We start from the raw sequence: 14,055 nt of genomic DNA, 5'->3' as shown, positions 1-14,055 counted from the left end.
AAGAGATCCATATTTATGCCTATTCCCAAGAAAGGTGATGCAACCGAATGTGGAAATTATAGAACAATATCATTAATATCACACACAAGCAAAATTTTGCTGATGATCATTCAAAAATGGCTGCTGCAGTGTATCTACAGGGAACTGCCAGAAATTCAGGCCAGTTTCAGAAGAGGAAATAGAACCAGGGATATCACTGCTGATGTCAGATGGATCCTGGCTGAAAGCAGAGAATACCAGAAGGATGTTTACCTGTGTTTTATTGACTATGCAAAGGCATTCGACTGTGTGGATCATAACAAATTATGGATAACATCGGGAAGAATGGGAATTCCAGAACACTTAATTGTGCTCATGAGGAACCTTTATATGGATCAAGGGGCAGTTGTGCGGACAGAACAAGGGGATACTGACTGGTTTCAAGTCAGGAAAGCTGTGAATCAGGGTTGTTTTCTTTCACCATACTTATTGAACCTGTATGCTGAGCAAATACTCCGAGAAGCTGGACTATATGAAGAAGAACAGGGCATCAGGACTGGAGGAAGACTCATTAACAACCTGCATTATGCACATGACTCAACCTTGCTTGCTGAAAGTGAAGAGGACTTGAAGCACTTACTGTTGTTGTTGTTGTTGTTGTTGTTGTTGTTGTTAGGTGCCCTCCAGTCGGTTCTGACTCATAGTGACCCTATGCACAACAGAACGAAACACTGCCCGGTCCTGAGCCATCCTTACAATCGTTGTTATGCTTTATCTCATTGTTGCAGCCACTGTGTCAATCCACCTCGTTGAGGGTCTTCCTCCTTGCCGCTGACCCTGTACTCTGCTAAGCATGATGTCCTTCTCCAGGGACTGATCCCTCCTGACAACATGTCCAAAGTATGTAAGATGCAGTCTCGCCATCCTTGCTTCTAAGGACCATTCTGGTTGTACTTCTTTTAACACAGATTTGTTCATTCTTTTGGCAGTCCATGGTATATTCAATATTCTTTGCCAACGCCACAATTCAAAGGCGTCAATTCTTCTCTGGTCTTCCTTATTCATTGCCTAGCTTTCACATGCATATACTGCGATTGAAAATACCATGGCTTGGGTCAGGCGCACTTTAGTCTTCAAGGTGACATCTTTGCTTTTCAAAACTTTAAAGAGGTCCTTTGCAGCAGATTTACCCAATGCACTGAGTCTTTTGATTTCTTGACTGCTGCTTCCATGGCTGTTGATTGTGGATCCAAGTAAAATGAAATCCTTGACAACTTCAATCTTTTCTCCGTTTATCATGGTGTTGCTTATTGGTCCGGTTGTGAGGATTTTTGTTTTCTTTCTGTTGAGGTGCAGTCCATACTGAAGTCTGTGGTCTTTGCTCTTCATTAGTAAGTGCTTCAAGTCCTCTTGACTTTCAGCAAGCAAGGTTGTGTCATCTGCATAACGCGGATTCTTAATGAATCTGCCTTCAATCCTGATGCCCCGTTCTTCTTCATATAGTCCAGCTTCTTGAATTATTTGCTCAGCATACAGATTAAATAGGTATGGTGAAAGAATACAACCCTGACACACACCTTTCCTGACTTTAAACCAATCAGAACCCCTTGTTCTGTACGAACAACCGCCTCTTTTCATCTATGTAAAGGTTCCTTATGAGCACAATTAAGTGTTCTGGAATTCCCATTCTTCCCGATGTTATCCATAGTTTGTTATGATCCACACAGTCGAATGCCTTTGCATAGTCAATAAAACACAGGTAAACATCCTTCTGGTATTCTCTGCTTTCAGCCAGGATCCATCTGACATCAGCAATGATATCCCTGGTTCCACGTCCTCTTCTGAAACCGCCCTGAATTTCTGGCAGTTCCTTGTTGATATACTGCTGCAGCCGTTTTTGAATGATCTTCAGCAGAATTTTGCTTGCGTGCGATATTAGTGATATTGTTCTATAATTTCCACATTTGGTTGCATCACCTTTCTTGGGAATAGGCATAAATATGGATCTCTTCCAGTCAGTTGGCCAGGAAGCTGTCTTCCATATTTCTTGGCATAGATGAGTGAGCACGTCCAGTGCTACATCTGTTTGTTGAAACATTTCAACTGATATTCCAACAATTCCTGGAGCCTTGTTTTTCGCCAATGCCTTCAGAGCAGCTTGGACTTCTTCCTTCAGTACCATCGGTTCCTGATCATATGCCACCTCTTGAAATGGTTGAACATCGAATAATTCTTTTTGGTATAATGACTCTGTGTATTCCTTCCATCTTTTTTGATGCCTCCTGCATCATTTAATATTTTCCCCATGGAATCCTTCACTATTGCAACTCGAGGCTTGAATTTTTTCTTCAATTCTTTCATCTTGAGAAATGCCGAGCATGTTCTTCCCTTTTGGTTTTCCATCTCCAGGTCTTTGCACATGTCATTATAATATTTTACTTTGTCTTCTCGAGACACCCTTTGAAATCTTCTGTTCAGTTCTTTTACTTCATCAATTCTTCCTTTTGCTTTAGCTGCTCAATGTTTCAGAGCAAGTTTCAGAGGCTCCTCTGACATACTGGTCTTTTCTTTCTTTCCTGTCTTTTCAGTGACCTCTTCCTTTCTTCATGGTTGATGTCCTTGATGTCATTCCACAACTTGTCTGGTCTTCGGTCACTAGTGTTCAATGCGTCAAATCTGTTCTTCAGATGGTCTCTAAATTCAGCTGGGATATACTCAAGGTCATATTTTGGCTCTCGTGGACTTGCTCTGATTTTCTTCAGTTTCAGCTTGAACTTGCATATGAGCAATTGATGGTCTGTTCCACAGTCGGCCCCTGGCCTTGTTCTGACTGATGATATGGCATAACTGGATAGCCATCTGTAAAAAAATGAAACATGACCCATACCTCACTCCATGCACAAAAATGAGTTCAAAATGAATCAAAGAACTAAATATAAAATCTAAAATGATAAAGATCATGGAAGAAAAAATAGAGACAACGTTAGGAGCCCTAGTACATGGCATAAACAGTACACAAAACATTACTAACAATGCAGAAGAAAAACTAGATAACTGGGAGCTCCTAAAAATCAAACACCTATGCTCATCCAAAGACTGCACCAAAAGAGTAAAAAGATTACCTACAGACTGGAAAAGTTTTTAGCTGTGACATTTCTGATCAGCGCCTGATCTCTGAAATCTACATGATACTGCAAAAACTCAACTACAAAAAGACAAATGTCCCAATTAAAAAATGGGCAAAAGATATGCATAGACACTTCACTAAAGAAGACATTCAGGTAGCTAACAGATACGTGAGGAAATGCTCACAATCATTAGCCATTAGGGAAATGCAAATCAAAACTACAATGAAATTTCATCTCACTCCAACAAGGCTGGCATTAATCCAAAAAACACAAAATAATAAATGTTGGAGAGGCTGTGGAGAGCTTGGAACACATACACTGCTGGTGGGAATGTAAAATGGTACAACCACTTTGGAAATCGATTTGGCGCTTCCTTAAAAAGCTAGAAATAGAGCTACCCTACGATCCAGCAATCTCACTCCTTGGAATATATCCTAGAGAAATAAGAGTGTTTACACGAACAGGTATATGCACATCCATGTTTACTGCAGCTCTGTTTACAATAGCAAAAAGATAGAAGCAACCAAGGTGCCCATCAACAGATGAATGGATAAATAAATTATGGTATATTCACACAGTCTAATACTATGCATCGATAAAGAACAGTGATGAATCTGTGAAACATTTCATAACATGGAGGAACCTGGGAGGCATTATGCTGAGTGAAATTAGTCAGTTGCAAAAGGACAAATATTGTATAAGACCACTATTATAAGAACTTGAGAAATAGTTTAAACTGAGAAGAAAACATTCTTTTGTGGTTACGAGGTGGGGGAGGGAGGGTGGGAGAGGGGTATTCACTAATTAGATAGTAGATAAGAACTGCTTTAGGTGAAGGGAAAAAGAACACACAATACAGGGGAGGTCAGCACAACTGGACTAAACCAAAAGCAAAGAAGTTTCCTGAATAAACTGAATGCTTCAAAGGCCAGTGTAGCAGGGGCAGGGGTTTGGGGACCATGGTTTCAGGGAACATCTAAGTCAATTGGCATAATAAAATCTATTAAGAAAACGTTCTGCATCCCACTTTGAAGAGTGGCATCTGGGGTCTTAAACGCTAGCAAGTGGCCATCTAAGATGCATCAATGAGTCTCAACCCACCTGGATCAAGGGAGAATGAAGAACACCAAGGACACAAGGTGATTATGAGCCCAAGAGACAGAAAGGGCCACATGAACCAGAGACTACATCATCCTGAAACCAGAAGAACTAGATGGTGACCGGCTAAAAGCGATGACTGCCCTGACAGGGAACACAACAGAGAACCCCTGAGGGAGCAGGAGAGCAGTGGGATGCAGACCCCAAATTCTCATAAAAAGACCAGACTTAATGGTCTGACTGAGACTAGAAGGACCACGGTGGTCATGGCCCCCAGACCTTCTGTTGGCCCAGGATAGGAACCATTCCCAAAGCCAACTCTTCAGACAGGGATTGGACCGGACAATGGGTTGGAGAGGGATGCTGACGAGGAGTGAGCTTCTTGGATCAGGTGGACACTTGAGACTATGTTGGCACCTCCCGCCTGGAGGGGAGATGAGAGGGTGGAGGGGGTTAGAAGCTGGCGAAATGGACACGAAAAGAGAGAGTGGAGGGAGAGAGCGGGCAGTCTCATTACGGGGAGAGTAATTGGGAGTATGTAGCAGGGTGTATATAAGTTTTTGTGTGACAGACTGAGTTGATTTGTAAACTTTCACTTAAAGCACAATAAAAATTATAAAAACAAAAATCAAAAGACGCATTGCATTCGGTAAATCTGCTGCAAAGGACCTCTTTAAAGTGTCGAAGAGCAAAGATGTCACCTTGAAGACTAAGGTGCGCCTGATCCAAGCCATAGTACTTTCAATGGCTTCATATGCGAGTGAAAGCTAGACAACGAATAAGGAAGACAGAAGAAGAATTGAGGCCTTTGAATTGTGGTGTTGGCGAAGAGTGTTGAATATACCATGGACTGCCAAAAGAACGAACAAACCTCTCTTAGAAGAAGTACAACCAGAATGCTCCTTAGAAGCAAGGATGGCGAGACTGCGCCTTACATACTCTGGACATGTTTTCAGGAGGGATCAGTTTCTGGAGAAGGACATCATGCTTGGCAGAACACAAGGTCAGCGGAAAGGAAGAAGACCCTCAACAAGGTGGATTGACACAGTGGCTGCAACAATGAGCTCAAACATAGCAGTGATTGTAAGGATAACTCAGGACCGGGCAGTGTTTCATTGTGTTGTGCACAGGGTCGCTATGAGTCGGAACCGACTCGACAGCACCTAACAACAACACAAGATGCCATAACATCTCCCATAGCTTTCCTCATCTCAGGGTGAGGCAGTTTCCTAGTGGAATTTGGATCTACCATGTGATGCCTACTGCTTTAATAGTATCAGAAATTCATTGTCTTTTTCTACTTTGCTTAGTAGCTTTCTATGCAGAAAAACTAGGTTGCTTGTGTATAGGGCACTGTAATATCCCAGGCATGCCATTGTTACATTTCACCCATTGTAACCAGGGACATTTCTAAACATGAGGTCATCAACGTTTACAGTTACAGTGATCAGTCATATGGAGGTTGTATACCATAAAGTCTAACGATCCAGTGGGGAGATAGTTTCTGAAAATTCCTGGCAGGTTACTAGAGTTCCATTCTGTTATTAACAATTGGTCCAATTCATCATACTGTATGGACAAAATGTCTCCCAGTGTGATGTCACTCAGACTGGCAGGCTTCCATTCGACTCAGGCAGACTCCAAAAACGGGTGGTCTTGACAAACATATGGCTTCCTCATTCTGGGCATCAGGTATAACTGTACTAAGAAACAACACTATTGTTTTGCTCTGAGTCTATCTTGAGCACTTATGTAAAGTTGGATTTCCCTCATTGCATTCCCATTTACTCTTTCCTTTACCTTCGACTACTATTTCTCCTTTTCTGCATTTGCAACTGATTTTTACACAAACTTTTCCATCTTTGAAGGGACATGAGGTTGGGCCACTGTGTCGATCCAGATTGGTAGCAGTGATACCAATCTAGCAAACGTTACCTCATCTGTCCACTCACTACCAATCATAGAGGTAGTTACACGGGTACAGAGCTGTGAGTTATCTCAACCAAGAGGCAATACAGGTGCACCCACTGTCATCTGCCATTTTGCCAGATGGAGCATGTGATGGTTAGTTAAAATTGTGTGCCACCTTGGCTGGGCTGTGATTCTCAGTGTTTTGGCAGTTGTATAACTTTGTGATCACTTCCCTGTTAAAACTTGATATGTGATCACACCCATGATGGAATCTGCTGAGTGGTACTGGCAGGGACCGGGCCTGTGGCAGCTCACCAACCCCTCAGCCTTCATCTCTCTGCCCCACCCCTCCTACTTCCTTCCTATTTGACTTGCCAAGCCTTTTGGCTTCTTCTGGATTCAGCAAGCAGCTGTCCCGTGTCGTCTGACCTCTGGTCCTTGGGCCTTGAGCTAGCAGCTTACCCGTCAATCTTGGGATTTGTAGATCTTCACAGCCTGCAAGCAAGACTCTTGCTCCCTGACCTGTCTTGGGCTCGCAAGCCCCTGCAGCTACGTGAACCAGGAGAAACCGTGTGGTCTTGCCTGCCAATCTTGGGATTCATCCATCTTCACAGAGTGTGACCGGGAGCCTTGCTTTCTGATCTGCCAGCCCTGGGGTCACCAGCTTCTGCAGCTGTGTGAATTGGGAGAGGTCTCTATCCTGATCCATGGACTTGGGACGTTCCAGCCTCTACAACTGCGTGAGCTTTTTCCTGGATATAAATCTCTCTCTATATATATATTTATACATTTTACTGATTTCGCTTCTCTAGAGAACCCAGCCTAAAACAGAGCACCATCTACCCTGTCAGGGTCTTTTGAACCCTGACAGAAATGCTTTAGGTATAGTTACAGTTTCTTTCATAGGGGTCATCCCTGTTGCTGGCACCCATAGGTCCTGCCATGGTTCCTGGACCACTGCACGAGGTAGGAAAAAAGAAAGCTGAGGTGATGTGGGAAAGAAGTCTAAAGTCATACTAGCTTCCTCCCCAACACACTCTTCCCAATTCCCACAGAAAATGGAAGGAGTGTATCCCGTGGGTGCAGTTTTAGTTACGCAAGCTGGTAATTGTTGCATAGATACATCATACAATGTTTGGAAAACTTCTGGGGCAAAATTTCTCGCCACTGGATGGAACAAACACATTGGCTCTAGCTGTAAACTGCTGAACCCTCTGCAGCCAGGATGGAGGGCCATTTCTCCAGGGTTACTTATTTGCCTTGGGGTGAAAACATTCACGTATGTCATACCAATTGTAAAGGCTTAAATCACATTCCTGACTAGCAATGCACAAAATTTCTGCTTTGTCACACATTAATTTTTTTTTTAATTTTTATTGGGCTTTAAGTGAAACTTCACAAATCAAGTCGGTCTCTCACATAAAAACTTATATACACCTTCCTACATACTCCCAGTTGCTCTCCCCCTAATGAGACAGCCCACTCCCTCCCTCTACTCTCTTTTCATGTCCATTTTGCCAGCTTCTAACCCCCTCTACCTTCTCATCTCCCCTCCAGGCAGGAGATGCCAACACAGTCTCAAGTGTCCACCTGATCCAAGAAGCTCACTCCTCACCAGCATCCCTCTCCAACCCATTGTCCAGTCCAATCCCTGTCTGAAGAGTTGGCTTTGGGAATGGTTCCTGTCCTGGGCCAACAGAAGGTCTGGGGGCCATGACCTCCGGGGTCCTTCTAGTCTCAGTCAGACCATTAAGTCTGGTCTTTTTATGAGAATTTGGGGTCTGCATCCCACTGCTCTCCTGCTCCCTCAGGGGTTCTCTGTTGTGTTCCCTGTCAGGGCAGTCATTGGTTGTAGCTGGGCACCATCTAGTTCTTCTGGTCTCAGGCTGATGCAGTCTTTGCTTTATGTGGCCCTTTCTGTCTCTTGGGCTCATAATTACCTTGTGTCCTTGGTGTTCTTCATTCTCCTTTGCTCCAGGTGGGTTGAGACCAATTGATGCATCTTAGATGGCCGCTTGCTAGCATTTAAAACCCCAGATGCCACCCTCCAAAGTGGGATGCAGAATGTCTTCTTAACAGATTTTATTATGCCAATTGACTTAGATGTCTCCTGAAACCATGGTCCCCAAACCCCTGCCCCTGCTACACTGGCCTCTGAAGCATTCAGTTTATTCAAGAAACTTCTTCGCTTTTGGTTTAGTCCAGTTGTGTCACACATTAATTTTACTAGCTGTTGTGACATCTTTATTGCTTGTGCTTTCAAATGATTGCCTGCATAATTGTGAAGTTCATTACCAAGTCTTTCCCAATCCACGTCTATGGAGTAGACTAAACCTGGAGCATGAGAATCTAAATACTTAGCAGAGTGGTTTTCTTGCAAGGCCTAAGGAATTTCTCCTGGGAATACCACATTTTCATGATAATTTAGGCCATTTAGTAATTGTTCCATCTTCCCAAATAAATATTTCCCAGGATCAACATACAAAGACACCCATGCTATTATCTAGCATCAATCTTGTTATGAGGGGTTGGTTCAAGTGGACAGATTGAACTTTCAATGTTTAGTGAACATGGCTCTAATTGTCTAGAGGACAAACTCATCCCAGAGGACAATTTCACATCAATCTACACCAACAGTTATATTAACAGCCAAATAAATCTACATGTACAGTAGTCATCTACCTTTGTTTATCTATTTTGGGACTTGAGACCACTTGCACTCCAATGGTAATTGATACATTAGACCTGTTGTCTGTAGGTTCTATCTGTAAATAACAGATTTCTGTTTTTCTGTTAATTAGAAGTTTCTTTTTTTTCTACATCATCCTTTTATCTCCTTTGGTATAGTCATTGTCCCAATACCGAGTTGTTTCCTTAAATATGAACAATCCTAAAATTTTGAACTAGTGATGATATCTTGGATCTCTTTTATACCTAATTACTGTTGAACTATAGAAGTGAGTGCCTCTGAGAGCTTTGTGGGATGTTTTTTATACAATTGCAAGCAGTCTAATCCCAAATCTTGGCAAATAACGTGGTTCCCCCCTCCCCCCCCGTAATGAAATGTGATTCTTAGGGTAATTGAAATAACCACTACTGTGAATAGGACATTGAGTTTAAGTTAAAGGTGGTGGAATATTTTGGAAAAGAGTAGCGATTATGGTGGCACAGCATGAAAAAGGTAATCAATATCATTGAATTGTAAATGCAGAAATTGTCATGCTAGTGAATGTTTTTGTGTGTATATTTTCACCACTGAAGGGAAAAGGCTTCGCGAGGCCAAACTTGAGCGCCTTCACATGGTCTGTTAGTTCACTACAGTTTGCTAAGTCATCCTTATGTAAGCCCCTGGCAGGTAGTCACTATTGTTCACTGCCACTATAAAACCTCTGTCTTCTCACTTTCGGGTGCAGAGATCTGCTTTGGTCCCAGGAATCACCTCATCCCTAATAAACTCCTTTGCTGCCACCCTGGCATTGCTCACTTCTTTCTTCAGTCTCTTCACACCCTCTATTTTTGGAGACAAATTTCACAGTACTGGTCCATACCTGGACAATTGGTGAGCCAATGGCAAGTGGGAGTGAGGCTTCTGCAGGGGAAATCCCGGGTTGGATAGTGACCTCCACGTGGGGAGGTCTGCCCATATGCTTTTCTGCATGCAGACCACCGTGTGCGTACAGGGATATCCCGAAAACACCAAGTGGCAAAGCTTGGTTGTGGGCAGATGCATACCTTCATAAATGTGGAATATAAACTCGGAGAGCAGTAGCAGCCATGGGGTGGATGCTGTTTTGGGCTGTTCGGCTGGCCACTGAAGCCCAGCTAGCTGCTGAAGTGTACCTAAGAGCTTTGCAGAAAGAGTTGCAGTTAAAAAGGGATGTGCAGCAGTCATGAGCAGCCATATCTGTGAACAGGGTGAGCAACTAGAAACGCTTGCCTGCAGGTTTGTAAAGATGGGGGATTCAAGGGCCGGGGGAACAACCCCCTGGCCTTTGCTCAAAGCTCTCCAACAACAGGACCAGCGATAGTTAGAGGGACTAAATAGGTCCCTGGCACTGAGAATACTCTGTAACACCTATCGCAAAGCAAGACTTAAAACAGCAGGAAAAAATAAAAAGAGGAAAAAGCCCTTCAAGATAGCTTGGGTTGAGCAGCCTTGAAGAGACTTTAGAGGCCATCTCTGGAATTCTCGGATAACTCCCCTTGCCAAGATAATTGAGCAGCAACACAGTCCCAGCTGCAATAGCAAGGTGAAAACTAAAATAGGAGGGCTTGCCTCCAGGTTACCAGGAAACTGGGTTGAACCCATGCTTGCACTTGGTGTGGTGAGGCACGGCCCCCACAAATGACTGAGGGCTCTGCAAACTTGGCCCAGGTCTTCTGACATTCAGAAATAATTAAGACTGAGGATTAAGCCTATGTCCCGCTGTCAGCAGGAAGGGCCAAAAGCCTTATATTACAACCAAAGTTCAATGAAGAAATGAAAAATAATTGTATGTCTTGGGTTTTTAGATACCATTGCACAGGTGACTGTGATCTCTATAACACCTGGCACCAAAATGAGGAAAGTTTTCAGTGTGAGTTTATCATCACTGAGACCCTTGCCCAAGCCTGACTACGGGTAAGTTCCTCTGGGACCCCACGAGCCCCTATTATATGTATTAATGATGTATTAATGTACAAGTTTGTAAACTTTTGTCTCCAAGCTCTGACAGGAATTGCTGCAGTCAGGGCCATTTTTAGTGGGGCATGTGGAACCTGTCATGTGGACTATAGGAAATAGCCCAGCCATTCAATCTGGCCACTGACAACCCTCAGACTGACATATAAAGCAAGCCTCTATGGGGATGAGACATCTGAACCAAAAACAAAAAAAATCAGTTCTGCTTCTGATAAGCTTTTATTACTTGTATGGATGGTCACTGAAAGACCTCTACGCTGAGAGGGGAAAACAACCAATGAGTAGACCACTCTTGCCGACTGACTGCAGAGGCTGAAGCAAAGAGACATGCAACTGACAACCTCCTAGATTTGAGAGGACAGCCCATGGAGAGTCACACACCATCCTAGACTGGGCCTACACACGTGGACTGCCACCATCATCACAAAACACCAGACAGCACAGGAAAGCTGACCAGCTTAGCAGACAATGGCCAAGGCTAAAACCTGCCCAGGGACAGATTCCTGAGCCAACAGGCCATAGCATTCTCGGCAGATAAATCACATCGGGGCCTCTTATCCTACACAGAGGCTCCCACTGAATATTGAATGAGCTCCTCACATTTCATATAACCCAGGCTTAAACTGCTCATGGGAGGGGACAAGACATTCCCAGCCTGCACTACACATCTCAGGCAGTCTGGGGTCTCAATGCAGCAGTTCCCTGCAAGGGCATTTCTCATTTGCACTGTACATTTCCTCAAACTCTCTATTCCAAAAAATGTATTTCTTTTGTATGCAACTGTTCCTGACAAAAGAGCTGGGTTCCCGCTGTGGTCACTGTAACCCGGGTGGCTATAACCCGGCAACCCTCACCTCAAATCTCACAGGAGACCGGGAAGGGGAAGAGGGACTTGTCAATGTTGTCCCCTTTTCTTCCCAGATTGTCTCATGGTGATGGACAGGCCCTCTCATCCACAGGCCTCAACGATACAGGCTTTTGCTAGAGCCAGCAATCAGACCAACTGTTGGCTTTGTCAACATTTGAACCAAGATGACGAGTCATCTCCCCACATCGTTCCAGCTGATCTGTCAACAAGGAGGACACCTCTTAGGCCAACTGAATGAGTAACATGGTGTACTGAGGAGATCATGTGATGAATGAATATGGTCAAATCCACTATTCGTGGAAAATATTTCTTTAAAATATAAAAGCTACTGGTGGGGAGTGGTCAAATTTCAGACAGAAATTTCTCTCTGCATGTTAAAAATGTAAACGGCATGGGACCAGATGGTTTGACTCTGAGAACGGTACTTCTAAGACTGAGTTTGATGTTACTTTAGACATGGAGAACTTGTAGAATATAAACAAGTGGTCCAATGCACATTGACTGACTACACCAAGTCTGAACTAGCCTGGTCTGGCAATGGCAATGTCTTGTTCTATTGTGCTGAGAAAGGGAGCTTTGGTATTACTAGTACTAAAATGTGCACTGTTCATATAATGTGCCATGTTGGGAGAAACGTGCTGTTTTTACATAAATGAATCCGGACATGTTATACGTAAGTGAGATAGGACAAATGCAGTCCTTTGGTCTATTCAGTTAGCTTAGATTAAGCCACAACTGGGGTAGCTAGTTGGGATCTCTCCTCCAAGCAGACCTGATAAATCTGCTGTGGACAACCTTACTATTAACCCTCATTAAATCCTGCCTCAAATAATGCACAGATATAATACCCACCAGCGTTACATACCAAACCATGGACATGCAGCTCAACGTTCAAAATGGGCATACCAGGACTTGGTACTGCTTTGCTTCTTTTCCTGGCATCCTGATGGGAGTCCAGGGCCAGTTGGTTGGGGGAATGGACTGTCTCTACGCCTCCCATCCAGGCTGCCTAAGTAAATAAAGGCTTTGGGCCAGAGCATTCTCTCATAAGGAGGCTGGGAATTGGGTCGTCTTCTCTCTTGCAGTTCCTTCTCCTTCTCAGACAAGCCTTCCCCCTGTTCCGGGCACACAGAAACTGTCTCTGTCTCTTGGATATGTGCAGGAACCATGCCAACCCCACTTCTGTATCTGTTCCTGGCAGGGAGAGAATGGGGTCTCCCATACTGTGGCACAAGTATCATAAGAGTGCCAGATCTTAAAAGCTGGCTTTGAGGGGAGGACTAAGGGGGAAACAGACTCTGCGAGGCTGAACGTGAGTGGCCCCATGCGGTCTGCTAGTTCACTACAATTTGCACTCTTATATAAGCCCCTGGCATGGAGCCACTATTGTCCACCACAACTATAAAACCTCTGTCCTCCCACTGCAGGGTGCAGAGATCTGCTTTGGTCCTGCAGCCTCCCAGGACTTGCCTCGTCTGTAAGTCTCCCTAATAGACTCCTTAGCTGCCACCCTGGAGTTGTCTGATTCTTTCTTCGGTCTTCCAGCATCCTTCATTTTTGGGGGTAAATTTCACTTTCTGGCCCTTGCCTGGACAGCCATACACACACAAAAAAATTTTGGACATGACAGTCCTCTGTAGAAACTCCTCCAGCAGCTTTCTATCATCTTCAGAGTCAAAGACTCTATATTATCTGCAATCCCACGCCTATTTCCACTCTGTAACCCCGCACCCATTTCATCTACTGAAAGGCTCTCCATCCTAGATGTCTACTAACATTCTTTTTCCCACAGGAATTTTTATCTATTTTGTTAACTCAGCATCTTAGAGAGAATAAGGCTTGGCATATAGTAATGTGATCAATAAACATTTTTTTGAACAAATGAGAAAAAAAATCCAATGGGCCATTTCTTTTTGTGAAGCACAGATTTGGGGATGAACGATTTCCTACTGGACTGAAAGTAGAGGTTCTAAGTTTGGGGTCTGCCATAGCTTAACAGCAGCCTTTGCGACTCTGTCAGCAATATCATCGACTTGAGAAATTTTGTCATCTTCCCCTGTGTGAGCCCTACAACGTATTACGGATATCTGAGAAATCACTTGTAAAGCCTCTGGCAAAGCTGCTAACAATATTGCATAGTAACTTACCTGCTCTTGCAGACTTAATTCCAGACAAAACAAGTCTCCAAAATTCCATGATGTCACCACAGCATAGGAAGCCTTAAGTAGTGACTTTTAACCCCAGTACATGACTCATTAATGTTGTTGGTGTTGTTAGGTGCCGTCGAGTCAGCTCCGACCCATAGCGACCCTATCCACAACAGAACGAAACATTGCCTGATCCTGTGCCATCCTTACAATCGTTGTTATGCTTGAGCCCATTGTTGCAGC

This window comes from Loxodonta africana, chromosome 3, assembly GCF_030014295.1.
Source record: "Loxodonta africana isolate mLoxAfr1 chromosome 3, mLoxAfr1.hap2, whole genome shotgun sequence".
NCBI lineage: Eukaryota > Metazoa > Chordata > Mammalia > Proboscidea > Elephantidae > Loxodonta > Loxodonta africana.
The sequence above is the reverse complement of the archived record's forward strand: the minus strand, read 5'-3'. Positions refer to the sequence as shown.